Genomic DNA, 23,218 nt, shown 5'->3' on the forward strand with positions numbered 1-23,218 from the left:
GGAGCTCAAGGACAGTATTTAAAAAATAAAAGTAGAACTTTTTTGAAAGAAAAAATGATATTGCAACTGCTATCGTGACGTGTTAGGGATATATTCATGCATGTTTGAAAAGTTACTAAATATCCACTGTAAAGCAAGAAGTGGCAGGTAATACCAAGTACCTTTGGATCAAGGTCCGTTTGTGGATAAACCCAGATAAAACACAAGAGTTGTTAATACATTTGAAATGCCACTATCCAGCAACTGTGTTGAGCATTTCGATGCTCTATTTTTCAGAAAATCTGCCGATCCACGTCAGATTCTATTTCTGACTGCTTGCGGCAAGAAGACTTCTGAATGTGTCCCAAAGCAGTGGCTATCAGTGTGAATCTCAACAAATGCAACAACACCATGTCATATGAAGCAAAGGAAGCACACCTCTAAGGAGCGATTCTGATTGCTATTCGTATACATGTTGATACATCAGGAAAAACATTTCTGAAACTGGCACAACAAGGACATAAAATGGCTTCCTGCAAATTAAGCTGACCAACGATACTTGTCAGGGTGGCTTTTTTGCTTGAAGATTTTAGGCCACCGGATTTGCATGCCACAATGGGATGTCTGGAGAATGTCGGAGAAAATGCAAAGCTCTTTCCTAATAAAAGCAGCATTTCCTTTGTGGGGAGTTGAACATATTGTTTGGCAGAAACATTGCAGGAGATTTGGTTTTGGACAAGAGGACTTGTAGCCATCTTGCAGAAGTTTCCATTCAGTTGATAGCATGCTGCTGAACTAATTTGAGTTCTACTAGGAGAAGGCACACATATTAATTAAGGCAACAGGAAAGGGAAGTCCTAAAGGTTTTATTCTAAAGCCTTGCTTTAGATGTGACTTGAAAGAGTCAAGCAAGATCTCAAACACCCCAGATGGGACTCGAACCCACAATCCCTGGCTTAGGAGGCCAGTGCCTTATCCATTAGGCCACTGGGGCTTTCGCTAAATGACAGCAAAGACTTTTTTTTTCTTTCAGAAGGCATCCGTTCTCTTACTTTACAAGGTAAGGGTGGCAAAATCTTTGTTTTTATTTTCCCTTGTAAACTTGCTACAGAATTGCAAGCGGTTTGAGCTACAAAGTCAGAAGAATGAGTTTTCTGAAAGAGAAAAGCCATGTCGCAGCTCTCCACACCTCTTTTCATCAAGTAGAAGGCGCACATTTTCTTTATCTGTTCTGGTCCACAATTTAAAGAATGTGGTCAGTGTAACAGAAAGACAGCTCATTCAAGCACCCTTGAGGAAAGAACCTTGAGTTTCTTTGGGTGCTTATTGCCCTGTTGTAAAGTTCTCAGGCCATAGGGTGCAAGTGCAGATTACATTTTCCATGAATAAAGGCAAAAAGCAAGAAACTGCATGCTCCAGGTGAGGCTCGAACTCACAACCTCGGCATTGCTCAACAGATACTGCCATATAAGTACCGCGCGCTGACCGATTGCGCCACTGGAGCACAGAAGCCATCACGGAAATCCATCACCCATGTCTCCTTGGTTTCAAATAGGCCTTCAAGTGATCCGAAACCTAAAATCGTGCTTATCCCAGACAAAAGAGAATATTTTTTCTCTCATAGCAAGAAATGGTAGCATATAAGTACTCCTAGAAAAAAAAAAAACACCGCCAAATCCACTTGACTGGAGCTCAAGGACAGTATTTAAAAAATAAAAGTAGAACTTTTTTGAAAGAAAAAATGATATTGCAACTGCTATCGTGACGTGTTAGGGATATATTCATGCATGTTTGAAAAGTTACTAAATATCCACTGTAAAGCAAGAAGTGGCAGGTAATACCAAGTACCTTTGGATCAAGGTCCGTTTGTGGGTAAACCCAGATAAAACACAAGAGTTGTTAATACATTTGAAATGCCACTATCCAGCAACTGTGTTGAGCATTTTGATGCTCTATTTTTCAGAAAATCTGCCGATCCACGTCAGATTCTATTTCTGACTGCTTGCGGCAAGAAGACTTCTGAATGTGTCCCAAAGCAGTGGCTATCAGTGTGAATCTCAACAAATGCAACAACACCATGTCATATGAAGCAAAGGAAGCACACCTCTAAGGAGCGATTCTGATTGCTATTCGTATACATGTTGATACATCAGGAAAAACATTTCTGAAACTGGCACAAAAAGGACATAAAATGCCTTCCTGCAAATTAAGCTTACCAACGATACTTGTCAGGGTGGCTTTTTTGCTTGAAGATTTTAGGCCACCGGATTTGCATGCCACAATGGGATGTCTGGAGAATGTCGGAGAAAATGCAAAGCTCTTTCCTAATAAAAGCAGCGTTTCCTTTGTGGGGAGTTGAACATATTGTTTGGCAGAAACATTGCAGGAGATTTGGTTTTGGACAAGAGGACTTGTAGCCATCTTGCAGAAGTTTCCATTCAGTTGATAGCATGCTGCTGAACTAATCTGAGTTCTACTAGGAGAAGGCACGCATATTAATTAAGGCAACAGGAAAGGGAAGTCCTAAAGGTTTTATTCTAAAGCCTTGCTTTAGATGTGACTTGAAAGAGTCAAGCAAGATCTCAAACACCCGAGATGGGACTCGAACCCACAATCCCTGGCTTAGGAGGCCAGTGCCTTATCCATTAGGCCACTGGGGCTTTCGCTAGATGACAGCAAAGACTTTTTTTTTCTTTCAGAAGGCATCCGTTCTCTTACTTTACAAGGTAAGGGTGGCAAAATCTTTGTTTTTATTTTCCCTTGTAAACTTGCTACAGAATTGCAAGCGGTTTGAGCTACAAAGTCAGAAGAATGAGTTTTCTGAAAGAGAAAAGCCATGTCGCAGCTCTCCACACCTCTTTTCATCAAGTAGAAGGCGCACATTTTCTTTATCTGTTCTGGTCCACAATTTAAAGAATGTGGTCAGTGTAACAGAAAGACAGCTCATTCAAGCACCCTTGAGGAAAGAACCTTGAGTTTCTTTGGGCGCTTATTGCCCTGTTGTAAAGTTCTCAGGCCATAGGGTGCAAGTGCAGATTACATTTTCCATGAATAAAGGCAAAAAGCAAGAAACTGCATGCTCCAGGTGAGGCTCGAACTCACAACCTCGGCATTGCTCAACAGATACTGCCATATAAGTACCGCGCGCTGACCGATTGCGCCACTGGAGCACAGAAGCCATCAAGGAAATCCATCACCCATGTCTCCTTGGTTTCAAATAGGCCTTCAAGTGATCCGAAACCTAAAATCGTGCTTATCCCAGACAAAAGAGAATATTTTTTTCTCTCATAGCAAGAAATGGTAGCATATAAGTACTCCTAGAAAAAAAAAAAACACCGCCAAATCCACTTGACTGGAGCTCAAGGACAGTATTTAAAAAATAAAAGTAGAACTTTTTTGAAAGAAAAAATGATATTGCAACTGCTATCGTGACGTGTTAGGGATATATTCATGCATGTTTGAAAAGTTACTAAATATCCACTGTAAAGCAAGAAGTGGCAGGTAATACCAAGTACCTTTGGATCAAGGTCCGTTTGTGGGTAAACCCAGATAAAACACAAGAGTTGTTAATACATTTGAAATGCCACTATCCAGCAACTGTGTTGAGCATTTCGATGCTCTATTTTTCAGAAAATCTGCCGATCCACGTCAGATTCTATTTCTGACTGCTTGCGGCAAGAAGACTTCTGAATGTGTCCCAAAGCAGTGGCTATCAGTGTGAATCTCAACAAATGCAACAACACCATGTCATATGAAGCAAAGGAAGCACACCTCTAAGGAGCGATTCTGATTGCTATTCGTATACATGTTGATACATCAGGAAAAACATTTCTGAAACTGGCACAACAAGGACATAAAATGCCTTCCTGCAAATTAAGCTGACCAACGATACTTGTCAGGGTGGCTTTTTTGCTTGAAGATTGTAGGCCACCGGATTTGCATGCCACAATGGGATGTCTGGAGAATGTCGGAGAAAATGCAAAGCTCTTTCCTAATAAAAGCAGCGTTTCCTTTGTGGGGAGTTGAACATATTGTTTGGCAGAAACATTGCAGGAGATTTGGTTTTGGACAAGAGGACTTGTAGCCATCTTGCAGAAGTTTCCATTCAGTTGATAGCATGCTGCTGAACTAATCTGAGTTCTACTAGGAGAAGGCACGCATATTAATTAAGGCAACAGGAAAGGGAAGTCCTAAAGGTTTTATTCTAAAGCCTTGCTTTAGATGTGACTTGAAAGAGTCAAGCAAGATCTCAAACACCCCAGATGGGACTCGAACCCACAATCCCTGGCTTAGGAGGCCAGTGCCTTATCCATTAGGCCACTGGGGCTTTCGCTAAATGACAGCAAAGACTTTTTTTTTCTTTCAGAAGGCATCCGTTCTCTTACTTTACAAGGTAAGGGTGGCAAAATCTTTGTTTTTATTTTCCCTTGTAAACTTGCTACAGAATTGCAAGCGGTTTGAGCTACAAAGTCAGAAGAATGAGTTTTCTGAAAGAGAAAAGCCATGTCGCAGCTCTCCACACCTCTTTTCATCAAGTAGAAGGCGCACATTTTCTTTATCTGTTCTGGTCCACAATTTAAAGAATGTGGTCAGTGTAACAGAAAGACAGCTCATTCAAGCACCCTTGAGGAAAGAACCTTGAGTTTCTTTGGGCGCTTATTGCCCTGTTGTAAAGTTCTCAGGCCATAGGGTGCAAGTGCAGATTACATTTTCCATGAATAAAGGCAAAAAGCAAGAAACTGCATGCTCCAGGTGAGGCTCGAACTCACAACCTCGGCATTGCTCAACAGATACTGCCATATAAGTACCGCGCGCTGACCGATTGCGCCACTGGAGCACAGAAGCCATCAAGGAAATCCATCACCCATGTCTCCTTGGTTTCAAATAGGCCTTCAAGTGATCCGAAACCTAAAATCGTGCTTATCCCAGACAAAAGAGAATATTTTTTTCTCTCATAGCAAGAAATGGTAGCATATAAGTACTCCTAGAAAAAAAAAAAACACCGCCAAATCCACTTGACTGGAGCTCAAGGACAGTATTTAAAAAATAAAAGTAGAACTTTTTTGAAAGAAAAAATGATATTGCAACTGCTATCGTGACGTGTTAGGGATATATTCATGCATGTTTGAAAAGTTACTAAATATCCACTGTAAAGCAAGAAGTGGCAGGTAATACCAAGTACCTTTGGATCAAGGTCCGTTTGTGGGTAAACCCAGATAAAACACAAGAGTTGTTAATACATTTGAAATGCCACTATCCAGCAACTGTGTTGAGCATTTCGATGCTCTATTTTTCAGAAAATCTGCCGATCCACGTCAGATTCTATTTCTGACTGCTTGCGGCAAGAAGACTTCTGAATGTGTCCCAAAGCAGTGGCTATCAGTGTGAATCTCAACAAATGCAACAACACCATGTCATATGAAGCAAAGGAAGCACACCTCTAAGGAGCGATTCTGATTGCTATTCGTATACATGTTGATACATCAGGAAAAACATTTCTGAAACTGGCACAACAAGGACATAAAATGCCTTCCTGCAAATTAAGCTGACCAACGATACTTGTCAGGGTGGCTTTTTTGCTTGAAGATTGTAGGCCACCGGATTTGCATGCCACAATGGGATGTCTGGAGAATGTCGGAGAAAATGCAAAGCTCTTTCCTAATAAAAGCAGCGTTTCCTTTGTGGGGAGTTGAACATATTGTTTGGCAGAAACATTGCAGGAGATTTGGTTTTGGACAAGAGGACTTGTAGCCATCTTGCAGAAGTTTCCATTCAGTTGATAGCATGCTGCTGAACTAATCTGAGTTCTACTAGGAGAAGGCATGCATATTAATTAAGGCAACAGGAAAGGGAAGTCCTAAAGGTTTTATTCTAAAGCCTTGCTTTAGATGTGACTTGAAAGAGTCAAGCAAGATCTCAAACACCCCAGATGGGACTCGAACCCACAATCCCTGGCTTAGGAGGCCAGTGCCTTATCCATTAGGCCACTGGGGCTTTCGCTAGATGACAGCAAAGACTTTTTTTTTCTTTCAGAAGGCATCCGTTCTCTTACTTTACAAGGTAAGGGTGGCAAAATCTTTGTTTTTATTTTCCCTTGTAAACTTGCTACAGAATTGCAAGCGGTTTGAGCTACAAAGTCAGAAGAATGAGTTTTCTGAAAGAGAAAAGCCATGTCGCAGCTCTCCACACCTCTTTTCATCAAGTAGAAGGCGCACATTTTCTTTATCTGTTCTGGTCCACAATTTAAAGAATGTGGTCAGTGTAACAGAAAGACAGCTCATTCAAGCACCCTTGAGGAAAGAACCTTGAGTTTCTTTGGGTGCTTATTGCCCTGTTGTAAAGTTCTCAGGCCATAGGGTGCAAGTGCAGATTACATTTTCCATGAATAAAGGCAAAAAGCAAGAAACTGCATGCTCCAGGTGAGGCTCGAACTCACAACCTCGGCATTGCTCAACAGATACTGCCATATAAGTACCGCGCGCTGACCGATTGCGCCACTGGAGCACAGAAGCCATCACGGAAATCCATCACCCATGTCTCCTTGGTTTCAAATAGGCCTTCAAGTGATCCGAAACCTAAAATCGTGCTTATCCCAGACAAAAGAGAATATTTTTTCTCTCATAGCAAGAAATGGTAGCATATAAGTACTCCTAGAAAAAAAAAAAACACCGCCAAATCCACTTGACTGGAGCTCAAGGACAGTATTTAAAAAATAAAAGTAGAACTTTTTTGAAAGAAAAAATGATATTGCAACTGCTATCGTGACGTGTTAGGGATATATTCATGCATGTTTGAAAAGTTACTAAATATCCACTGTAAAGCAAGAAGTGGCAGGTAATACCAAGTACCTTTGGATCAAGGTCCGTTTGTGGGTAAACCCAGATAAAACACAAGAGTTGTTAATACATTTGAAATGCCACTATCCAGCAACTGTGTTGAGCATTTTGATGCTCTATTTTTCAGAAAATCTGCCGATCCACGTCAGATTCTATTTCTGACTGCTTGCGGCAAGAAGACTTCTGAATGTGTCCCAAAGCAGTGGCTATCAGTGTGAATCTCAACAAATGCAACAACACCATGTCATATGAAGCAAAGGAAGCACACCTCTAAGGAGCGATTCTGATTGCTATTCGTATACATGTTGATACATCAGGAAAAACATTTCTGAAACTGGCACAAAAAGGACATAAAATGCCTTCCTGCAAATTAAGCTTACCAACGATACTTGTCAGGGTGGCTTTTTTGCTTGAAGATTTTAGGCCACCGGATTTGCATGCCACAATGGGATGTCTGGAGAATGTCGGAGAAAATGCAAAGCTCTTTCCTAATAAAAGCAGCGTTTCCTTTGTGGGGAGTTGAACATATTGTTTGGCAGAAACATTGCAGGAGATTTGGTTTTGGACAAGAGGACTTGTAGCCATCTTGCAGAAGTTTCCATTCAGTTGATAGCATGCTGCTGAACTAATCTGAGTTCTACTAGGAGAAGGCACGCATATTAATTAAGGCAACAGGAAAGGGAAGTCCTAAAGGTTTTATTCTAAAGCCTTGCTTTAGATGTGACTTGAAAGAGTCAAGCAAGATCTCAAACACCCGAGATGGGACTCGAACCCACAATCCCTGGCTTAGGAGGCCAGTGCCTTATCCATTAGGCCACTGGGGCTTTCGCTAGATGACAGCAAAGACTTTTTTTTTCTTTCAGAAGGCATCCGTTCTCTTACTTTACAAGGTAAGGGTGGCAAAATCTTTGTTTTTATTTTCCCTTGTAAACTTGCTACAGAATTGCAAGCGGTTTGAGCTACAAAGTCAGAAGAATGAGTTTTCTGAAAGAGAAAAGCCATGTCGCAGCTCTCCACACCTCTTTTCATCAAGTAGAAGGCGCACATTTTCTTTATCTGTTCTGGTCCACAATTTAAAGAATGTGGTCAGTGTAACAGAAAGACAGCTCATTCAAGCACCCTTGAGGAAAGAACCTTGAGTTTCTTTGGGCGCTTATTGCCCTGTTGTAAAGTTCTCAGGCCATAGGGTGCAAGTGCAGATTACATTTTCCATGAATAAAGGCAAAAAGCAAGAAACTGCATGCTCCAGGTGAGGCTCGAACTCACAACCTCGGCATTGCTCAACAGATACTGCCATATAAGTACCGCGCGCTGACCGATTGCGCCACTGGAGCACAGAAGCCATCAAGGAAATCCATCACCCATGTCTCCTTGGTTTCAAATAGGCCTTCAAGTGATCCGAAACCTAAAATCGTGCTTATCCCAGACAAAAGAGAATATTTTTTTCTCTCATAGCAAGAAATGGTAGCATATAAGTACTCCTAGAAAAAAAAAAAACACCGCCAAATCCACTTGACTGGAGCTCAAGGACAGTATTTAAAAAATAAAAGTAGAACTTTTTTGAAAGAAAAAATGATATTGCAACTGCTATCGTGACGTGTTAGGGATATATTCATGCATGTTTGAAAAGTTACTAAATATCCACTGTAAAGCAAGAAGTGGCAGGTAATACCAAGTACCTTTGGATCAAGGTCCGTTTGTGGGTAAACCCAGATAAAACACAAGAGTTGTTAATACATTTGAAATGCCACTATCCAGCAACTGTGTTGAGCATTTCGATGCTCTATTTTTCAGAAAATCTGCCGATCCACGTCAGATTCTATTTCTGACTGCTTGCGGCAAGAAGACTTCTGAATGTGTCCCAAAGCAGTGGCTATCAGTGTGAATCTCAACAAATGCAACAACACCATGTCATATGAAGCAAAGGAAGCACACCTCTAAGGAGCGATTCTGATTGCTATTCGTATACATGTTGATACATCAGGAAAAACATTTCTGAAACTGGCACAACAAGGACATAAAATGCCTTCCTGCAAATTAAGCTGACCAACGATACTTGTCAGGGTGGCTTTTTTGCTTGAAGATTGTAGGCCACCGGATTTGCATGCCACAATGGGATGTCTGGAGAATGTCGGAGAAAATGCAAAGCTCTTTCCTAATAAAAGCAGCGTTTCCTTTGTGGGGAGTTGAACATATTGTTTGGCAGAAACATTGCAGGAGATTTGGTTTTGGACAAGAGGACTTGTAGCCATCTTGCAGAAGTTTCCATTCAGTTGATAGCATGCTGCTGAACTAATCTGAGTTCTACTAGGAGAAGGCATGCATATTAATTAAGGCAACAGGAAAGGGAAGTCCTAAAGGTTTTATTCTAAAGCCTTGCTTTAGATGTGACTTGAAAGAGTCAAGCAAGATCTCAAACACCCCAGATGGGACTCGAACCCACAATCCCTGGCTTAGGAGGCCAGTGCCTTATCCATTAGGCCACTGGGGCTTTCGCTAAATGACAGCAAAGACTTTTTTTTTCTTTCAGAAGGCATCCGTTCTCTTACTTTACAAGGTAAGGGTGGCAAAATCTTTGTTTTTATTTTCCCTTGTAAACTTGCTACAGAATTGCAAGCGGTTTGAGCTACAAAGTCAGAAGAATGAGTTTTCTGAAAGAGAAAAGCCATGTCGCAGCTCTCCACACCTCTTTTCATCAAGTAGAAGGCGCACATTTTCTTTATCTGTTCTGGTCCACAATTTAAAGAATGTGGTCAGTGTAACAGAAAGACAGCTCATTCAAGCACCCTTGAGGAAAGAACCTTGAGTTTCTTTGGGCGCTTATTGCCCTGTTGTAAAGTTCTCAGGCCATAGGGTGCAAGTGCAGATTACATTTTCCATGAATAAAGGCAAAAAGCAAGAAACTGCATGCTCCAGGTGAGGCTCGAACTCACAACCTCGGCATTGCTCAACAGATACTGCCATATAAGTACCGCGCGCTGACCGATTGCGCCACTGGAGCACAGAAGCCATCAAGGAAATCCATCACCCATGTCTCCTTGGTTTCAAATAGGCCTTCAAGTGATCCGAAACCTAAAATCGTGCTTATCCCAGACAAAAGAGAATATTTTTTTCTCTCATAGCAAGAAATGGTAGCATATAAGTACTCCTAGAAAAAAAAAAAACACCGCCAAATCCACTTGACTGGAGCTCAAGGACAGTATTTAAAAAATAAAAGTAGAACTTTTTTGAAAGAAAAAATGATATTGCAACTGCTATCGTGACGTGTTAGGGATATATTCATGCATGTTTGAAAAGTTACTAAATATCCACTGTAAAGCAAGAAGTGGCAGGTAATACCAAGTACCTTTGGATCAAGGTCCGTTTGTGGGTAAACCCAGATAAAACACAAGAGTTGTTAATACATTTGAAATGCCACTATCCAGCAACTGTGTTGAGCATTTCGATGCTCTATTTTTCAGAAAATCTGCCGATCCACGTCAGATTCTATTTCTGACTGCTTGCGGCAAGAAGACTTCTGAATGTGTCCCAAAGCAGTGGCTATCAGTGTGAATCTCAACAAATGCAACAACACCATGTCATATGAAGCAAAGGAAGCACACCTCTAAGGAGCGATTCTGATTGCTATTCGTATACATGTTGATACATCAGGAAAAACATTTCTGAAACTGGCACAACAAGGACATAAAATGCCTTCCTGCAAATTAAGCTGACCAACGATACTTGTCAGGGTGGCTTTTTTGCTTGAAGATTGTAGGCCACCGGATTTGCATGCCACAATGGGATGTCTGGAGAATGTCGGAGAAAATGCAAAGCTCTTTCCTAATAAAAGCAGCGTTTCCTTTGTGGGGAGTTGAACATATTGTTTGGCAGAAACATTGCAGGAGATTTGGTTTTGGACAAGAGGACTTGTAGCCATCTTGCAGAAGTTTCCATTCAGTTGATAGCATGCTGCTGAACTAATCTGAGTTCTACTAGGAGAAGGCATGCATATTAATTAAGGCAACAGGAAAGGGAAGTCCTAAAGGTTTTATTCTAAAGCCTTGCTTTAGATGTGACTTGAAAGAGTCAAGCAAGATCTCAAACACCCCAGATGGGACTCGAACCCACAATCCCTGGCTTAGGAGGCCAGTGCCTTATCCATTAGGCCACTGGGGCTTTCGCTAAATGACAGCAAAGACTTTTTTTTTCTTTCAGAAGGCATCCGTTCTCTTACTTTACAAGGTAAGGGTGGCAAAATCTTTGTTTTTATTTTCCCTTGTAAACTTGCTACAGAATTGCAAGCGGTTTGAGCTACAAAGTCAGAAGAATGAGTTTTCTGAAAGAGAAAAGCCATGTCGCAGCTCTCCACACCTCTTTTCATCAAGTAGAAGGCGCACATTTTCTTTATCTGTTCTGGTCCACATTTTAAAGAATGTGGTCAGTGTAACAGAAAGACAGCTCATTCAAGCACCCTTGAGGAAAGAACCTTGAGTTTCTTTGGGCGCTTATTGCCCTGTTGTAAAGTTCTCAGGCCATAGGGTGCAAGTGCAGATTACATTTTCCATGAATAAAGGCAAAAAGCAAGAAACTGCATGCTCCAGGTGAGGCTCGAACTCACAACCTCGGCATTGCTCAACAGATACTGCCATATAAGTACCGCGCGCTGACCGATTGCACCACTGGAGCACAGAAGCCATCAGGGAAATCCATCACCCATGTCTCCTTGGTTTCAAATAGGCCTTCAAGTGATCCGAAACCTAAAATCGTGCTTATCCCAGACAAAAGAGAATATTTTTTTCTCTCATAGCAAGAAATGGTAGCATATAAGTACTCCTAGAAAAAAAAAAAACACCGCCAAATCCACTTGACTGGAGCTCAAGGACAGTATTTAAAAAATAAAAGTAGAACTTTTTTGAAAGAAAAAATGATATTGCAACTGCTATCGTGACGTGTTAGGGATATATTCATGCATGTTTGAAAAGTTACTAAATATCCACTGTAAAGCAAGAAGTGGCAGGTAATACCAAGTACCTTTGGATCAAGGTCCGTTTGTGGATAAACCCAGATAAAACACAAGAGTTGTTAATACATTTGAAATGCCACTATCCAGCAACTGTGTTGAGCATTTCGATGCTCTATTTTTCAGAAAATCTGCCGATCCACGTCAGATTCTATTTCTGACTGCTTGCGGCAAGAAGACTTCTGAATGTGTCCCAAAGCAGTGGCTATCAGTGTGAATCTCAACAAATGCAACAACACCATGTCATATGAAGCAAAGGAAGCACACCTCTAAGGAGCGATTCTGATTGCTATTCGTATACATGTTGATACATCAGGAAAAACATTTCTGAAACTGGCACAACAAGGACATAAAATGGCTTCCTGCAAATTAAGCTGACCAACGATACTTGTCAGGGTGGCTTTTTTGCTTGAAGATTTTAGGCCACCGGATTTGCATGCCACAATGGGATGTCTGGAGAATGTCGGAGAAAATGCAAAGCTCTTTCCTAATAAAAGCAGCATTTCCTTTGTGGGGAGTTGAACATATTGTTTGGCAGAAACATTGCAGGAGATTTGGTTTTGGACAAGAGGACTTGTAGCCATCTTGCAGAAGTTTCCATTCAGTTGATAGCATGCTGCTGAACTAATTTGAGTTCTACTAGGAGAAGGCACACATATTAATTAAGGCAACAGGAAAGGGAAGTCCTAAAGGTTTTATTCTAAAGCCTTGCTTTAGATGTGACTTGAAAGAGTCAAGCAAGATCTCAAACACCCCAGATGGGACTCGAACCCACAATCCCTGGCTTAGGAGGCCAGTGCCTTATCCATTAGGCCACTGGGGCTTTCGCTAAATGACAGCAAAGACTTTTTTTTTCTTTCAGAAGGCATCCGTTCTCTTACTTTACAAGGTAAGGGTGGCAAAATCTTTGTTTTTATTTTCCCTTGTAAACTTGCTACAGAATTGCAAGCGGTTTGAGCTACAAAGTCAGAAGAATGAGTTTTCTGAAAGAGAAAAGCCATGTCGCAGCTCTCCACACCTCTTTTCATCAAGTAGAAGGCGCACATTTTCTTTATCTGTTCTGGTCCACAATTTAAAGAATGTGGTCAGTGTAACAGAAAGACAGCTCATTCAAGCACCCTTGAGGAAAGAACCTTGAGTTTCTTTGGGCGCTTATTGCCCTGTTGTAAAGTTCTCAGGCCATAGGGTGCAAGTGCAGATTACATTTTCCATGAATAAAGGCAAAAAGCAAGAAACTGCATGCTCCAGGTGAGGCTCGAACTCACAACCTCGGCATTGCTCAACAGATACTGCCATATAAGTACCGCGCGCTGACCGATTGCGCCACTGGAGCACAGAAGCCATCACGGAAATCCATCACCCATGTCTCCTTGGTTTCAAATAGGCCTTCAAGTGATCCGAAACCTAAAATCGTGCTTATCCCAGACAAAAGAGAATATTTTTTCTCTCATAGCAAGAAATGGTAGCATATAAGTACTCCTAGAAAAAAAAAAAACACCGCCAAATCCACTTGACTGGAGCTCAAGGACAGTATTTAAAAAATAAAAGTAGAACTTTTTGAAAGAAAAAATGATATTGCAACTGCTATCGTGACGTGTTAGGGATATATTCATGCATGTTTGAAAAGTTACTAAATATCCACTGTAAAGCAAGAAGTGGCAGGTAATACCAAGTACCTTTGGATCAAGGTCCGTTTGTGGGTAAACCCAGATAAAACACAAGAGTTGTTAATACATTTGAAATGCCACTATCCAGCAACTGTGTTGAGCATTTTGATGCTCTATTTTTCAGAAAATCTGCCGATCCACGTCAGATTCTATTTCTGACTGCTTGCGGCAAGAAGACTTCTGAATGTGTCCCAAAGCAGTGGCTATCAGTGTGAATCTCAACAAATGCAACAACACCATGTCATATGAAGCAAAGGAAGCACACCTCTAAGGAGCGATTCTGATTGCTATTCGTATACATGTTGATACATCAGGAAAAACATTTCTGAAACTGGCACAAAAAGGACATAAAATGCCTTCCTGCAAATTAAGCTTACCAACGATACTTGTCAGGGTGGCTTTTTTGCTTGAAGATTTTAGGCCACCGGATTTGCATGCCACAATGGGATGTCTGGAGAATGTCGGAGAAAATGCAAAGCTCTTTCCTAATAAAAGCAGCGTTTCCTTTGTGGGGAGTTGAACATATTGTTTGGCAGAAACATTGCAGGAGATTTGGTTTTGGACAAGAGGACTTGTAGCCATCTTGCAGAAGTTTCCATTCAGTTGATAGCATGCTGCTGAACTAATCTGAGTTCTACTAGGAGAAGGCACGCATATTAATTAAGGCAACAGGAAAGGGAAGTCCTAAAGGTTTTATTCTAAAGCCTTGCTTTAGATGTGACTTGAAAGAGTCAAGCAAGATCTCAAACACCCGAGATGGGACTCGAACCCACAATCCCTGGCTTAGGAGGCCAGTGCCTTATCCATTAGGCCACTGGGGCTTTCGCTAGATGACAGCAAAGACTTTTTTTTTCTTTCAGAAGGCATCCGTTCTCTTACTTTACAAGGTAAGGGTGGCAAAATCTTTGTTTTTATTTTCCCTTGTAAACTTGCTACAGAATTGCAAGCGGTTTGAGCTACAAAGTCAGAAGAATGAGTTTTCTGAAAGAGAAAAGCCATGTCGCAGCTCTCCACACCTCTTTTCATCAAGTAGAAGGCGCACATTTTCTTTATCTGTTCTGGTCCACAATTTAAAGAATGTGGTCAGTGTAACAGAAAGACAGCTCATTCAAGCACCCTTGAGGAAAGAACCTTGAGTTTCTTTGGGCGCTTATTGCCCTGTTGTAAAGTTCTCAGGCCATAGGGTGCAAGTGCAGATTACATTTTCCATGAATAAAGGCAAAAAGCAAGAAACTGCATGCTCCAGGTGAGGCTCGAACTCACAACCTCGGCATTGCTCAACAGATACTGCCATATAAGTACCGCGCGCTGACCGATTGCGCCACTGGAGCACAGAAGCCATCAAGGAAATCCATCACCCATGTCTCCTTGGTTTCAAATAGGCCTTCAAGTGATCCGAAACCTAAAATCGTGCTTATCCCAGACAAAAGAGAATATTTTTTTCTCTCATAGCAAGAAATGGTAGCATATAAGTACTCCTAGAAAAAAAAAAAACACCGCCAAATCCACTTGACTGGAGCTCAAGGACAGTATTTAAAAAATAAAAGTAGAACTTTTTTGAAAGAAAAAATGATATTGCAACTGCTATCGTGACGTGTTAGGGATATATTCATGCATGTTTGAAAAGTTACTAAATATCCACTGTAAAGCAAGAAGTGGCAGGTAATACCAAGTACCTTTGGATCAAGGTCCGTTTGTGGGTAAACCCAGATAAAACACAAGAGTTGTTAATACATTTGAAATGCCACTATCCAGCAACTGTGTTGAGCATTTCGATGCTCTATTTTTCAGAAAATCTGCCGATCCACGTCAGATTCTATTTCTGACTGCTTGCGGCAAGAAGACTTCTGAATGTGTCCCAAAGCAGTGGCTATCAGTGTGAATCTCAACAAATGCAACAACACCATGTCATATGAAGCAAAGGAAGCACACCTCTAAGGAGCGATTCTGATTGCTATTCGTATACATGTTGATACATCAGGAAAAACATTTCTGAAACTGGCACAACAAGGACATAAAATGCCTTCCTGCAAATTAAGCTGACCAACGATACTTGTCAGGGTGGCTTTTTTGCTTGAAGATTGTAGGCCACCGGATTTGCATGCCACAATGGGATGTCTGGAGAATGTCGGAGAAAATGCAAAGCTCTTTCCTAATAAAAGCAGCGTTTCCTTTGTGGGGAGTTGAACATATTGTTTGGCAGAAACATTGCAGGAGATTTGGTTTTGGACAAGAGGACTTGTAGCCATCTTGCAGAAGTTTCCATTCAGTTGATAGCATGCTGCTGAACTAATCTGAGTTCTACTAGGAGAAGGCATGCATATTAATTAAGGCAACAGGAAAGGGAAGTCCTAAAGGTTTTATTCTAAAGCCTTGCTTTAGATGTGACTTGAAAGAGTCAAGCAAGATCTCAAACACCCCAGATGGGACTCGAACCCACAATCCCTGGCTTAGGAGGCCAGTGCCTTATCCATTAGGCCACTGGGGCTTTCGCTAAATGACAGCAAAGACTTTTTTTTTCTTTCAGAAGGCATCCGTTCTCTTACTTTACAAGGTAAGGGTGGCAAAATCTTTGTTTTTATTTTCCCTTGTAAACTTGCTACAGAATTGCAAGCGGTTTGAGCTACAAAGTCAGAAGAATGAGTTTTCTGAAAGAGAAAAGCCATGTCGCAGCTCTCCACACCTCTTTTCATCAAGTAGAAGGCGCACATTTTCTTTATCTGTTCTGGTCCACATTTTAAAGAATGTGGTCAGTGTAACAGAAAGACAGCTCATTCAAGCACCCTTGAGGAAAGAACCTTGAGTTTCTTTGGGCGCTTATTGCCCTGTTGTAAAGTTCTCAGGCCATAGGGTGCAAGTGCAGATTACATTTTCCATGAATAAAGGCAAAAAGCAAGAAACTGCATGCTCCAGGTGAGGCTCGAACTCACAACCTCGGCATTGCTCAACAGATACTGCCATATAAGTACCGCGCGCTGACCGATTGCACCACTGGAGCACAGAAGCCATCAGGGAAATCCATCACCCATGTCTCCTTGGTTTCAAATAGGCCTTCAAGTGATCCGAAACCTAAAATCGTGCTTATCCCAGACAAAAGAGAATATTTTTTTCTCTCATAGCAAGAAATGGTAGCATATAAGAACTCCTAGAAAAAAAAAAAACACCGCCAAATCCACTTGACTGGAGCTCAAGGACAGTATTTAAAAAATAAAAGTAGAACTTTTTTGAAAGAAAAAATGATATTGCAACTGCTATCGTGACGTGTTAGGGATATATTCATGCATGTTTGAAAAGTTACTAAATATCCACTGTAAAGCAAGAAGTGGCAGGTAATACCAAGTACCTTTGGATCAAGGTCCGTTTGTGGATAAACCCAGATAAAACACAAGAGTTGTTAATACATTTGAAATGCCACTATCCAGCAACTGTGTTGAGCATTTCGATGCTCTATTTTTCAGAAAATCTGCCGATCCACGTCAGATTCTATTTCTGACTGCTTGCGGCAAGAAGACTTCTGAATGTGTCCCAAAGCAGTGGCTATCAGTGTGAATCTCAACAAATGCAACAACACCATGTCATATGAAGCAAAGGAAGCACACCTCTAAGGAGCGATTCTGATTGCTATTCGTATACATGTTGATACATCAGGAAAAACATTTCTGAAACTGGCACAACAAGGACATAAAATGGCTTCCTGCAAATTAAGCTGACCAACGATACTTGTCAGGGTGGCTTTTTTGCTTGAAGATTTTAGGCCACCGGATTTGCATGCCACAATGGGATGTCTGGAGAATGTCGGAGAAAATGCAAAGCTCTTTCCTAATAAAAGCAGCATTTCCTTTGTGGGGAGTTGAACATATTGTTTGGCAGAAACATTGCAGGAGATTTGGTTTTGGACAAGAGGACTTGTAGCCATCTTGCAGAAGTTTCCATTCAGTTGATAGCATGCTGCTGAACTAATTTGAGTTCTACTAGGAGAAGGCACACATATTAATTAAGGCAACAGGAAAGGGAAGTCCTAAAGGTTTTATTCTAAAGCCTTGCTTTAGATGTGACTTGAAAGAGTCAAGCAAGATCTCAAACACCCCAGATGGGACTCAAACCCACAATCCCTGGCTTAGGAGGCCAGTGCCTTATCCATTAGGCCACTGGGGCTTTCGCTAAATGACAGCAAAGACTTTTTTTTTCTTTCAGAAGGCATCCGTTCTCTTACTTTACAAGGTAAGGGTGGCAAAATCTTTGTTTTTATTTTCCCTTGTAAACTTGCTACAGAATTGCAAGCGGTTTGAGCTACAAAGTCAGAAGAATGAGTTTTCTGAAAGAGAAAAGCCATGTCGCAGCTCTCCACACCTCTTTTCATCAAGTAGAAGGCGCACATTTTCTTTATCTGTTCTGGTCCACAATTTAAAGAATGTGGTCAGTGTAACAGAAAGACAGCTCATTCAAGCACCCTTGAGGAAAGAACCTTGAGTTTCTTTGGGCGCTTATTGCCCTGTTGTAAAGTTCTCAGGCCATAGGGTGCAAGTGCAGATTACATTTTCCATGAATAAAGGCAAAAAGCAAGAAACTGCATGCTCCAGGTGAGGCTCGAACTCACAACCTCGGCATTGCTCAACAGATACTGCCATATAAGTACCGCGCGCTGACCGATTGCGCCACTGGAGCACAGAAGCCATCACGGAAATCCATCACCCATGTCTCCTTGGTTTCAAATAGGCCTTCAAGTGATCCGAAACCTAAAATCGTGCTTATCCCAGACAAAAGAGAATATTTTTTCTCTCATAGCAAGAAATGGTAGCATATAAGTACTCCTAGAAAAAAAAAAAACACCGCCAAATCCACTTGACTGGAGCTCAAGGACAGTATTTAAAAAATAAAAGTAGAACTTTTTTGAAAGAAAAAATGATATTGCAACTGCTATCGTGACGTGTTAGGGATATATTCATGCATGTTTGAAAAGTTACTAAATATCCACTGTAAAGCAAGAAGTGGCAGGTAATACCAAGTACCTTTGGATCAAGGTCCGTTTGTGGGTAAACCCAGATAAAACACAAGAGTTGTTAATACATTTGAAATGCCACTATCCAGCAACTGTGTTGAGCATTTTGATGCTCTATTTTTCAGAAAATCTGCCGATCCACGTCAGATTCTATTTCTGACTGCTTGCGGCAAGAAGACTTCTGAATGTGTCCCAAAGCAGTGGCTATCAGTGTGAATCTCAACAAATGCAACAACACCATGTCATATGAAGCAAAGGAAGCACACCTCTAAGGAGCGATTCTGATTGCTATTCGTATACATGTTGATACATCAGGAAAAACATTTCTGAAACTGGCACAAAAAGGACATAAAATGCCTTCCTGCAAATTAAGCTTACCAACGATACTTGTCAGGGTGGCTTTTTTGCTTGAAGATTTTAGGCCACCGGATTTGCATGCCACAATGGGATGTCTGGAGAATGTCGGAGAAAATGCAAAGCTCTTTCCTAATAAAAGCAGCGTTTCCTTTGTGGGGAGTTGAACATATTGTTTGGCAGAAACATTGCAGGAGATTTGGTTTTGGACAAGAGGACTTGTAGCCATCTTGCAGAAGTTTCCATTCAGTTGATAGCATGCTGCTGAACTAATCTGAGTTCTACTAGGAGAAGGCACGCATATTAATTAAGGCAACAGGAAAGGGAAGTCCTAAAGGTTTTATTCTAAAGCCTTGCTTTAGATGTGACTTGAAAGAGTCAAGCAAGATCTCAAACACCCGAGATGGGACTCGAACCCACAATCCCTGGCTTAGGAGGCCAGTGCCTTATCCATTAGGCCACTGGGGCTTTCGCTAGATGACAGCAAAGACTTTTTTTTTCTTTCAGAAGGCATCCGTTCTCTTACTTTACAAGGTAAGGGTGGCAAAATCTTTGTTTTTATTTTCCCTTGTAAACTTGCTACAGAATTGCAAGCGGTTTGAGCTACAAAGTCAGAAGAATGAGTTTTCTGAAAGAGAAAAGCCATGTCGCAGCTCTCCACACCTCTTTTCATCAAGTAGAAGGCGCACATTTTCTTTATCTGTTCTGGTCCACAATTTAAAGAATGTGGTCAGTGTAACAGAAAGACAGCTCATTCAAGCACCCTTGAGGAAAGAACCTTGAGTTTCTTTGGGCGCTTATTGCCCTGTTGTAAAGTTCTCAGGCCATAGGGTGCAAGTGCAGATTACATTTTCCATGAATAAAGGCAAAAAGCAAGAAACTGCATGCTCCAGGTGAGGCTCGAACTCACAACCTCGGCATTGCTCAACAGATACTGCCATATAAGTACCGCGCGCTGACCGATTGCGCCACTGGAGCACAGAAGCCATCAAGGAAATCCATCACCCATGTCTCCTTGGTTTCAAATAGGCCTTCAAGTGATCCGAAACCTAAAATCGTGCTTATCCCAGACAAAAGAGAATATTTTTTTCTCTCATAGCAAGAAATGGTAGCATATAAGTACTCCTAGAAAAAAAAAAAACACCGCCAAATCCACTTGACTGGAGCTCAAGGACAGTATTTAAAAAATAAAAGTAGAACTTTTTTGAAAGAAAAAATGATATTGCAACTGCTATCGTGACGTGTTAGGGATATATTCATGCATGTTTGAAAAGTTACTAAATATCCACTGTAAAGCAAGAAGTGGCAGGTAATACCAAGTACCTTTGGATCAAGGTCCGTTTGTGGGTAAACCCAGATAAAACACAAGAGTTGTTAATACATTTGAAATGCCACTATCCAGCAACTGTGTTGAGCATTTCGATGCTCTATTTTTCAGAAAATCTGCCGATCCACGTCAGATTCTATTTCTGACTGCTTGCGGCAAGAAGACTTCTGAATGTGTCCCAAAGCAGTGGCTATCAGTGTGAATCTCAACAAATGCAACAACACCATGTCATATGAAGCAAAGGAAGCACACCTCTAAGGAGCGATTCTGATTGCTATTCGTATACATGTTGATACATCAGGAAAAACATTTCTGAAACTGGCACAAAAAGGACATAAAATGCCTTCCTGCAAATTAAGCTGACCAACGATACTTGTCAGGGTGGCTTTTTTGCTTGAAGATTTTAGGCCACCGGATTTGCATGCCACAATGGGATGTCTGGAGAATGTCGGAGAAAATGCAAAGCTCTTTCCTAATAAAAGCAGCGTTTCCTTTGTGGGGAGTTGAACATATTGTTTGGCAGAAACATTGCAGGAGATTTGGTTTTGGACAAGAGGACTTGTAGCCATCTTGCAGAAGTTTCCATTCAGTTGATAGCATGCTGCTGAACTAATCTGAGTTCTACTAGGAGAAGGCACACATATTAATTAAGGCAACAGGAAAGGGAAGTCCTAAAGGTTTTATTCTAAAGCCTTGCTTTAGATGTGACTTGAAAGAGTCAAGCAAGATCTCAAACACCCCAGATGGGACTCGAACCCACAATCCCTGGCTTAGGAGGCCAGTGCCTTATCCATTAGGCCACTGGGGCTTTCGCTAGATGACAGCAAAGACTTTTTTTTTCTTTCAGAAGGCATCCGTTCTCTTACTTTACAAGGTAAGGGTGGCAAAATCTTTGTTTTTATTTTCCCTTGTAAACTTGCTACAGAATTGCAAGCGGTTTGAGCTACAAAGTCAGAAGAATGAGTTTTCTGAAAGAGAAAAGCCATGTCGCAGCTCTCCACACCTCTTTTCATCAAGTAGAAGGCGCACATTTTCTTTATCTGTTCTGGTCCACAATTTAAAGAATGTGGTCAGTGTAACAGAAAGACAGCTCATTCAAGCACCCTTGAGGAAAGAACCTTGAGTTTCTTTGGGCGCTTATTGCCCTGTTGTAAAGTTCTCAGGCCATAGGGTGCAAGTGCAGATTACATTTTCCATGAATAAAGGCAAAAAGCAAGAAACTGCATGCTCCAGGTGAGGCTCGAACTCACAACCTCGGCATTGCTCAACAGATACTGCCATATAAGTACCGCGCGCTGACCGATTGCGCCACTGGAGCACAGAAGCCATCAGGGAAATCCATCACCCATGTCTCCTTGGTTTCAAATAGGCCTTCAAGTGATCCGAAACCTAAAATCGTGCTTATCCCAGACAAAAGAGAATATTTTTTTCTCTCATAGCAAGAAATGGTAGCATATAAGTACTCCTAGAAAAAAAAAAAACACCGCCAAATCCACTTGACTGGAGCTCAAGGACAGTATTTAAAAAATAAAAGTAGAACTTTTTTGAAAGAAAAAATGATATTGCAACTGCTATCGTGACGTGTTAGGGATATATTCATGCATGTTTGAAAAGTTACTAAATATCCACTGTAAAGCAAGAAGTGGCAGGTAATACCAAGTACCTTTGGATCAAGGTCCGTTTGTGGATAAACCCAGATAAAACACAAGAGTTGTTAATACATTTGAAATGCCACTATCCAGCAACTGTGTTGAGCATTTCGATGCTCTATTTTTCAGAAAATCTGCCGATCCACGTCAGATTCTATTTCTGACTGCTTGCGGCAAGAAGACTTCTGAATGTGTCCCAAAGCAGTGGCTATCAGTGTGAATCTCAACAAATGCAACAACACCATGTCATATGAAGCAAAGGAAGCACACCTCTAAGGAGCGATTCTGATTGCTATTCGTATACATGTTGATACATCAGGAAAAACATTTCTGAAACTGGCACAACAAGGACATAAAATGGCTTCCTGCAAATTAAGCTGACCAACGATACTTGTCAGGGTGGCTTTTTTGCTTGAAGATTTTAGGCCACCGGATTTGCATGCCACAATGGGATGTCTGGAGAATGTCGGAGAAAATGCAAAGCTCTTTCCTAATAAAAGCAGCATTTCCTTTGTGGGGAGTTGAACATATTGTTTGGCAGAAACATTGCAGGAGATTTGGTTTTGGACAAGAGGACTTGTAGCCATCTTGCAGAAGTTTCCATTCAGTTGATAGCATGCTGCTGAACTAATTTGAGTTCTACTAGGAGAAGGCACACATATTAATTAAGGCAACAGGAAAGGGAAGTCCTAAAGGTTTTATTCTAAAGCCTTGCTTTAGATGTGACTTGAAAGAGTCAAGCAAGATCTCAAACACCCCAGATGGGACTCGAACCCACAATCCCTGGCTTAGGAGGCCAGTGCCTTATCCATTAGGCCACTGGGGCTTTCGCTAGATGACAGCAAAGACTTTTTTTTTCTTTCAGAAGGCATCCGTTCTCTTACTTTACAAGGTAAGGGTGGCAAAATCTTTGTTTTTATTTTCCCTTGTAAACTTGCTACAGAATTGCAAGCGGTTTGAGCTACAAAGTCAGAAGAATGAGTTTTCTGAAAGAGAAAAGCCATGTCGCAGCTCTCCACACCTCTTTTCATCAAGTAGAAGGCGCACATTTTCTTTATCTGTTCTGGTCCACAATTTAAAGAATGTGGTCAGTGTAACAGAAAGACAGCTCATTCAAGCACCCTTGAGGAAAGAACCTTGAGTTTCTTTGGGCGCTTATTGCCCTGTTGTAAAGTTCTCAGGCCATAGGGTGCAAGTGCAGATTACATTTTCCATGAATAAAGGCAAAAAGCAAGAAACTGCATGCTCCAGGTGAGGCTCGAACTCACAACCTCGGCATTGCTCAACAGATACTGCCATATAAGTACCGCACGCTGACCGATTGCGCCACTGGAGCACAGAAGCCATCACGGAAATCCATCACCCATGTCTCCTTGGTTTCAAATAGGCCTTCAAGTGATCCGAA

General features: G+C 41.4%; 27 non-coding genes across 27 annotated transcripts; all 27 read right to left on the bottom strand.

Annotated features, from left to right (window-relative positions):
* Positions 1-900: 900 nt before the first annotated feature.
* On the bottom strand, positions 901-973 carry TRNAR-CCU (transfer RNA arginine (anticodon CCU)). Its single transcript has one exon. It is a non-coding gene; the product is annotated as a tRNA-Arg (tRNA).
* A 417-nt stretch (positions 974-1,390) lies between these two features.
* TRNAI-UAU (transfer RNA isoleucine (anticodon UAU)) lies at positions 1,391-1,483 on the bottom strand. Its single transcript is given in 2 exon segments — positions 1,391-1,426; positions 1,446-1,483. It is a non-coding gene; the product is annotated as a tRNA-Ile (tRNA).
* Positions 1,484-2,566: 1,083 nt separating this feature from the next.
* TRNAR-CCU (transfer RNA arginine (anticodon CCU)) lies at positions 2,567-2,639 on the bottom strand. Its single transcript has one exon. It is a non-coding gene; the product is annotated as a tRNA-Arg (tRNA).
* Positions 2,640-3,056: 417 nt separating this feature from the next.
* Positions 3,057-3,149, bottom strand: TRNAI-UAU (transfer RNA isoleucine (anticodon UAU)). The gene is given in 2 exon segments: positions 3,057-3,092; positions 3,112-3,149. It is a non-coding gene; the product is annotated as a tRNA-Ile (tRNA).
* Positions 3,150-4,233: 1,084 nt separating this feature from the next.
* TRNAR-CCU (transfer RNA arginine (anticodon CCU)) lies at positions 4,234-4,306 on the bottom strand. Its single transcript has one exon. It is a non-coding gene; the product is annotated as a tRNA-Arg (tRNA).
* Positions 4,307-4,723: 417 nt separating this feature from the next.
* TRNAI-UAU (transfer RNA isoleucine (anticodon UAU)) lies at positions 4,724-4,816 on the bottom strand. The gene is given in 2 exon segments: positions 4,724-4,759; positions 4,779-4,816. It is a non-coding gene; the product is annotated as a tRNA-Ile (tRNA).
* Positions 4,817-5,900: 1,084 nt separating this feature from the next.
* Positions 5,901-5,973, bottom strand: TRNAR-CCU (transfer RNA arginine (anticodon CCU)). Its single transcript has one exon. It is a non-coding gene; the product is annotated as a tRNA-Arg (tRNA).
* A 417-nt stretch (positions 5,974-6,390) lies between these two features.
* On the bottom strand, positions 6,391-6,483 carry TRNAI-UAU (transfer RNA isoleucine (anticodon UAU)). Its single transcript is given in 2 exon segments — positions 6,391-6,426; positions 6,446-6,483. It is a non-coding gene; the product is annotated as a tRNA-Ile (tRNA).
* Positions 6,484-7,566: 1,083 nt separating this feature from the next.
* TRNAR-CCU (transfer RNA arginine (anticodon CCU)) lies at positions 7,567-7,639 on the bottom strand. The gene has a single exon. It is a non-coding gene; the product is annotated as a tRNA-Arg (tRNA).
* Positions 7,640-8,056: 417 nt separating this feature from the next.
* Positions 8,057-8,149, bottom strand: TRNAI-UAU (transfer RNA isoleucine (anticodon UAU)). Its single transcript is given in 2 exon segments — positions 8,057-8,092; positions 8,112-8,149. It is a non-coding gene; the product is annotated as a tRNA-Ile (tRNA).
* Positions 8,150-9,233: 1,084 nt separating this feature from the next.
* On the bottom strand, positions 9,234-9,306 carry TRNAR-CCU (transfer RNA arginine (anticodon CCU)). The gene has a single exon. It is a non-coding gene; the product is annotated as a tRNA-Arg (tRNA).
* A 417-nt stretch (positions 9,307-9,723) lies between these two features.
* Positions 9,724-9,816, bottom strand: TRNAI-UAU (transfer RNA isoleucine (anticodon UAU)). Its single transcript is given in 2 exon segments — positions 9,724-9,759; positions 9,779-9,816. It is a non-coding gene; the product is annotated as a tRNA-Ile (tRNA).
* A 1,084-nt stretch (positions 9,817-10,900) lies between these two features.
* Positions 10,901-10,973, bottom strand: TRNAR-CCU (transfer RNA arginine (anticodon CCU)). The gene has a single exon. It is a non-coding gene; the product is annotated as a tRNA-Arg (tRNA).
* Positions 10,974-11,390: 417 nt separating this feature from the next.
* TRNAI-UAU (transfer RNA isoleucine (anticodon UAU)) lies at positions 11,391-11,483 on the bottom strand. The gene is given in 2 exon segments: positions 11,391-11,426; positions 11,446-11,483. It is a non-coding gene; the product is annotated as a tRNA-Ile (tRNA).
* A 1,084-nt stretch (positions 11,484-12,567) lies between these two features.
* TRNAR-CCU (transfer RNA arginine (anticodon CCU)) lies at positions 12,568-12,640 on the bottom strand. Its single transcript has one exon. It is a non-coding gene; the product is annotated as a tRNA-Arg (tRNA).
* A 417-nt stretch (positions 12,641-13,057) lies between these two features.
* Positions 13,058-13,150, bottom strand: TRNAI-UAU (transfer RNA isoleucine (anticodon UAU)). The gene is given in 2 exon segments: positions 13,058-13,093; positions 13,113-13,150. It is a non-coding gene; the product is annotated as a tRNA-Ile (tRNA).
* Positions 13,151-14,232: 1,082 nt separating this feature from the next.
* Positions 14,233-14,305, bottom strand: TRNAR-CCU (transfer RNA arginine (anticodon CCU)). The gene has a single exon. It is a non-coding gene; the product is annotated as a tRNA-Arg (tRNA).
* Positions 14,306-14,722: 417 nt separating this feature from the next.
* Positions 14,723-14,815, bottom strand: TRNAI-UAU (transfer RNA isoleucine (anticodon UAU)). The gene is given in 2 exon segments: positions 14,723-14,758; positions 14,778-14,815. It is a non-coding gene; the product is annotated as a tRNA-Ile (tRNA).
* A 1,084-nt stretch (positions 14,816-15,899) lies between these two features.
* TRNAR-CCU (transfer RNA arginine (anticodon CCU)) lies at positions 15,900-15,972 on the bottom strand. Its single transcript has one exon. It is a non-coding gene; the product is annotated as a tRNA-Arg (tRNA).
* Positions 15,973-17,566: 1,594 nt separating this feature from the next.
* Positions 17,567-17,639, bottom strand: TRNAR-CCU (transfer RNA arginine (anticodon CCU)). Its single transcript has one exon. It is a non-coding gene; the product is annotated as a tRNA-Arg (tRNA).
* A 417-nt stretch (positions 17,640-18,056) lies between these two features.
* TRNAI-UAU (transfer RNA isoleucine (anticodon UAU)) lies at positions 18,057-18,149 on the bottom strand. The gene is given in 2 exon segments: positions 18,057-18,092; positions 18,112-18,149. It is a non-coding gene; the product is annotated as a tRNA-Ile (tRNA).
* A 1,083-nt stretch (positions 18,150-19,232) lies between these two features.
* TRNAR-CCU (transfer RNA arginine (anticodon CCU)) lies at positions 19,233-19,305 on the bottom strand. The gene has a single exon. It is a non-coding gene; the product is annotated as a tRNA-Arg (tRNA).
* Positions 19,306-19,722: 417 nt separating this feature from the next.
* TRNAI-UAU (transfer RNA isoleucine (anticodon UAU)) lies at positions 19,723-19,815 on the bottom strand. The gene is given in 2 exon segments: positions 19,723-19,758; positions 19,778-19,815. It is a non-coding gene; the product is annotated as a tRNA-Ile (tRNA).
* Positions 19,816-20,899: 1,084 nt separating this feature from the next.
* TRNAR-CCU (transfer RNA arginine (anticodon CCU)) lies at positions 20,900-20,972 on the bottom strand. Its single transcript has one exon. It is a non-coding gene; the product is annotated as a tRNA-Arg (tRNA).
* A 417-nt stretch (positions 20,973-21,389) lies between these two features.
* Positions 21,390-21,482, bottom strand: TRNAI-UAU (transfer RNA isoleucine (anticodon UAU)). Its single transcript is given in 2 exon segments — positions 21,390-21,425; positions 21,445-21,482. It is a non-coding gene; the product is annotated as a tRNA-Ile (tRNA).
* A 1,084-nt stretch (positions 21,483-22,566) lies between these two features.
* On the bottom strand, positions 22,567-22,639 carry TRNAR-CCU (transfer RNA arginine (anticodon CCU)). Its single transcript has one exon. It is a non-coding gene; the product is annotated as a tRNA-Arg (tRNA).
* A 417-nt stretch (positions 22,640-23,056) lies between these two features.
* TRNAI-UAU (transfer RNA isoleucine (anticodon UAU)) lies at positions 23,057-23,149 on the bottom strand. Its single transcript is given in 2 exon segments — positions 23,057-23,092; positions 23,112-23,149. It is a non-coding gene; the product is annotated as a tRNA-Ile (tRNA).
* Between the last annotated feature and the right edge of the window lie 69 nt (positions 23,150-23,218).

Source organism: Lithobates pipiens, unplaced genomic scaffold (genome assembly GCF_037356315.1).
Source record: "Lithobates pipiens isolate NorthernLeopardFrog02 unplaced genomic scaffold, aLitPip1_a1.2 Scaffold_8, whole genome shotgun sequence".
In the NCBI taxonomy this organism is placed as follows: domain Eukaryota; kingdom Metazoa; phylum Chordata; class Amphibia; order Anura; family Ranidae; genus Lithobates; species Lithobates pipiens.